At 39.4% G+C, this 5,176-nt stretch overlaps 1 protein-coding gene across 2 annotated transcripts in view; it reads right to left on the bottom strand.

Annotated features, from left to right (window-relative positions):
• Nucleotides 1-2,940, bottom strand: part of LOC138000378 (protocadherin Fat 1-like) — a 47,483-nt gene extending 44,543 nt beyond the window's left edge. For both annotated transcript variants that reach the window (XM_068846743.1, XM_068846742.1), the window contains exon 1: nucleotides 1,479-2,940. The gene's annotated coding sequence lies outside the window, so the exon portion shown is untranslated. The remainder of the gene's footprint in view (nucleotides 1-1,478) is intronic.
• Between the last annotated feature and the right edge of the window lie 2,236 nt (nucleotides 2,941-5,176).

The raw sequence follows: 5,176 nt of genomic DNA on the forward strand, positions 1-5,176 counted from the left end.
GTCGCCTTAAGCTGCCTGATAAAATAAATAAAGATTATTCAAACAGGAGAAAAAAAGGCTTCGTCAGACATTCGTTGAACGCAATTTGCGCACGTGAATGACATGCACTCCGCTCACAGAAAATCAACGCAAAAGAAAACGAAAGTTGACGAATTTTGAATGAGCTATTATATTGAAAACAAATAACCAATATCTTCCATTCACTGCGTGTATAATAAAGTTTTAATAAACCATCCAGCACAGCTAGAGGCTTGGTAAACCGTGAGCGTTACTCAAAAAACTTCTATAAACTGTAGAAGTACGTATTTATGCAAAATTCAAACTTTGAGTTTAACAGGAAGTCGCCAACTTCCTTCCTTGTAAAATTTGAAACAGTAAGATCGAGTGAGAGAGAGACAATATTCTGTTAATTTTACTCTAACATTTTTTCACAAGATCATATTTAAAATCACACGTACCTAATATATAATAAGCTTAAGTATTATTCATTTATTCAGAAATGTCACTCACATGTACTCTTCTATAACCTTTAAGTTGTTCTTCTAAACTTTGTTGAACCTATATTTATAGGAAACTAACGAATTCGAAGTTCTACTTTTAGCGTGTAAGGAAATGACAAAAAAAAATTCAGTGGCGATATATGAAGTCGATATTGTTCAATGATTGTCTTAAATTGTTGGACTTTGACCAAAGAGGCACATTTTCTTTACAACGGCGTCTTGTACAAATGTATTGAACAAAAGAGTATTTTGTATAATAAGACAAACCCTTTGCCGACCACTTTAGTTAGAAAAACATTCTTTGGTAAATAATTCATGTATATGACTGAAAATGGCGACTTCATAGCAATAAAACAGTTTGACTATAACTGACGACCTGTGACCGCGAGCGAAACCTTTACAGTAACTCTTCGAGTGCTTAACTTGACTTCGCTGTTAAAGGCGAGCCACATCACGCACTATTAATTAACTTCACAGTTTTTATGCGTTGCATAATAATAAACATCAAGAAGATTGGTCAGATAATAACAATTAGCGAAAGATGAAGTTTCCAATTTCGAGGATATCGCGTGTTGCTTAATCAAGTGGATGATAGATGAGAAAGAACATAACTAGCCTAAAGGAAACCACAGTGGAAGTTTTGTCTCGTGTTTATCATTTATGGTTGAAATGTAAACGTGTATTGTCGTTATTTCGAAAACATCGCGGCAAAGGAGTTTTTATATCGAAATGTAATCGTTCATTAAAGCAAGATATGGCAAATAATTGGTATATGAACTATTGCCCTCGATAACTCCTCGCAACACTTTCAAATTGATATGAATGGTTTCTGCCTCTAAGTAAACCAGTAATAAGGTTTTGCCCGTAAAGAAGATGAGTGTGATCTTACGGAAATTCTAGTTATGCCCAATTGCTAAGTAGCTTCCCATTTGTTGATTCACTCAAGCAACTGAACAGCGAAAAGCTGTATCCACTTACCTTTTAAACAGCCTTATCGCAAAACGCTAAGCTCATCGCTTGAATCACCTTGTCAGTTCAGTTTATGGCAAGGAAAACCTCCTTGATTTCACCAGTTAACGATGATATCCCTTGCGCACAATAGAGATGACAATCAGAGATGCACAATTCACAAACCATGGAATCCTTCGTGGGACGTAATTCCTTTATCAACCGGAATCACATTGGTTCTTAACAGTGGTTCCCCTATTGAAATGAACCACGCGCGAGTGTTTGAATGGCGTACCAAATTCCTGTAGCCTTCAATCTGTCGGAAGATATGGTTGTTAATTACACGAAGCTGGCTGGCAGATATGGATTTTAATTGCACGCTGGTTGAGCAGCGACTTTGTCAAACAATGGCCTCAATGCCTGTATTACAATGCAAACTTGGGGCTTTGTTAGGTACCGCACCCCCGCAATCAAACAGACAGCTTCCGGTTGAGGAGAAAACTAGACCAGCAGCCAGACCTTATTGATATGACCTCCTTTTGATGGTTTCTTCTCGTTTTGGTTAAGGTTAACGCTGCGTTATACCATGCGCTTCAACGTCAGACTTCGTGCACGAACGTGATAAAGGATACACTTAAACTCCACCAAATATGATCCCAATCTCGAATTTCTAACTTGACTCCACCTTTTGACTGACTTCTTAGACAACTGATATCATCGCTGGTCTCAAATTTAATCAAATGTTTCAGCCCGCATAAAGATCGGGATTGTTACATTGACATTTGCACTCCCCAGTGGCAATGTTTTTCTTTCAGGAAAGGATTTCTGTTCATTCAACTAATCCTCTTATTTCTAGCGCGTGTTGGAGGATTCGTTCCTAAAATGCTTTCCTGTTTTGAGATCGCGTTACGCAACACTTGAACGACGCTTCAGAAACGTGAACAACCGGCTGTCAAAAACAAAAACACGAGAAAGGGCTGAAGAGTGAAACGTCATGAAAGTACTCCAGTGCGAAGGTTCCCAAGTATTTTCGGTTGTTATGGATAGCCAATATTCTCTTCACGATACACTTGTCTTCAAGGGGCTTGCTTTCGGTGTCAAAGGACTTACAGTTGGTTAGAAGAGCGTCAGAAAAGACAAAATGAAATGACAGTACAATGAGAGGGAAAGTGGAGTTGCTAAGAGCGCTGGGTGACCCGTTTCGGTTTTTGAACTTGGCATTAATCTTAATGCGAGAGGTTCATTTTTCCACACACACCGAGAACCAAAATTTGATTTGGTTTATAGCTTCCTTGATAAAATGCATTTTGGCATTCAAGCAGTAAGTAAAAATGATTCACTTAAATTTCACGCACGATTTTCCCCTGTCCCAGGTCATTCACATGCAAGGCTGTAAAAAGCCAATAAAATCAAAATTTAAGGCTTCACAAGTCTGTCAACACCACAGGGATGTTCTTGTTTGATTAAAGCCGCTATCGTGATTAACGACTTCGCCAGCTTACATATTTGCAAAGTCAACAAAAGGAACACATGTGGTTCACTATCCATCACCAGCGTTTGAGAAAGGGCATGTTAGTTTATTTTATGAGCTTTTTGGACACATACGGCTAACATAGCAATAAAAAGAAACTGCAATTGCTGGTCGAAACTGAGATTCCTGGTCCTGGTTCCTGGCCAACGAACTTTAAGACATGTAGTGAAAACCATATTGAATTTAATTAAAGTAAAGTCATTGGAAAGCTCTGAGGGAAAAACAACAACAACAATTTATTTAGGTATTTCCATTTTTGTGCATGACATTACCGATGATATCAAATTATGCAATGGAAATTGCTAATCTATTTCATTAATAACAATAACGGTGAATATCTGTAACTCATAACGTCATAAACAAAGCAGCAAGTGATCTACAAACGAAAGAATCAATAGTGTTACATGTAAAAAGGAACAAAATTTTTGAATTTTGACCAGTGAAAGCCGTACGAGAAACCGTACCCTCCCCTAGGAGGAAAAACAGATTTTTCTTCGGGAAGGGGCTGGTACGTTCACACAAAAATGAAGTGAAAACTAACAGAATAGACAATGCTAAAGTGTAGATGCTATCGATCAAATCAGGTCACAGGTTGAATCCGTTTTTAGCTAGGTTAATTATCCCCCAAAAGGACTGAAAACATCTACACCTTCCCTCAAGCTCTGTCGTATGCATCTCAACACGTCTTCGTAATGTTTCATATAACATCCTATCGCTTTCTCCATCTATTTAATGTTTAAAAAACGAGCAGCAGTGTTTTATCGGGGTTTAAAAACACAAGGCGTAGCCGAGTGTTTTTAGATCCGATAAAACACGTGCTGCGAGTTTTTTCAACGGCTTAAAAACATTCCACAAAGAGCGTGTCCCTCTGGACTCAAAACAATGGTTCAAATTGTGAGAGGTGAATATTAGCATGCAAGAAAAACAAGCTATGCCTTATTATGCCTTATTAGTATTCTTTATATAAAGAATACTATAACGCGGAGTGTTTTATCAGGATATAAAGCTCATACACGTGATGTTTTATCGGTGTTTTGACAGGCTGTTAGGCTTATGAATTATTAATGTATTTTTAAAACACTTATCCATTCGCCCTTGTCACACGGCGGCCATATTTTCCCGGGAGACCAAAAAAGCTTTGTTTTACCACGCCCACCCTGCTAGCAGAGCCTTTCTTTTGCTTGCTGGATTTTGGCATTCTCGAGGAAGGCTCTGCATGAATCGAGTAAGATCTTTATTGAATATGCGCTGCATGTTGCCATGTTACAGTCTCGAACCCAAGCCTAATATGCCAGATCTCGCCGCCATCTTGGTTTTTCGTGGTACAGCGGGCTCAGTTATAACCATCGGTTTTGTCACTAAACGGACGCTCGCACTGCAAAAAAACGGTTTGACGAGAGAAAACAAGATTGACTAGTCCAGAAGCTCGGGCTGCGGCGGCTTCATAGACTTGACGCGATTCGGGCAGAGCCTCCTTTTCTCCTACTCAGTAAAGAAAAAGACAAAAGGAGGCTCTGCTCGCAGGGTGTACCACGCCAAGCCTCGTAGTGGAAACCAAAAGCAAAAGTAAAACAAAGCTTTTTTGGTCTCCCGGGAAAATATGGCCGCCGTGTGACAGGGCGAATTCAGTCTCAACGTTACAACATGGTAAGGGTACAAAGAACTGTAGTATGCACTTTCTCGGACCCTCCACAGAGATCTACAATCCTTTTTCTTCACCACTACACTACAACGACGAACATACCAGGGACGGCGGAGCGTATTTTGTATTGAGGGGGCTAACTGAATCAAGCGCCGGAGACGCTAACTTGTAGGCCGGGGATTCTGGGGGAATTTTCCGCCAGAAAATGTTGAAATCTTGAAGCTCGGAAATGCTGCTTTCAGCATTCTCGACGAGGTATCAAAAACATAAACGTAGATCAACCCTAAAATGACTGATGTTTTACTTCTAATTTGTTACTTGATACATGTATAACTTTAATACTGTCCCAGCCTTACGTTATTGTTATTTCGCATACGTTCTGCACATTGTGCTACGCCGTACGTGACAAAATATCAAGTCCGCTAAAAAATAAAACAACTTTCACAATTAACACTCAAGTTGACAACAATTAGCATCTGTTTGTTTGTTGACCAAATCAAATTCCTCGCAATTTATGTCACTTCTCGTGTATTCAAGGCCCGCGCATCGAATGTC

Source organism: Montipora foliosa, chromosome 4, assembly GCF_036669935.1.
Source record: "Montipora foliosa isolate CH-2021 chromosome 4, ASM3666993v2, whole genome shotgun sequence".
Lineage (NCBI taxonomy): Eukaryota > Metazoa > Cnidaria > Anthozoa > Scleractinia > Acroporidae > Montipora > Montipora foliosa.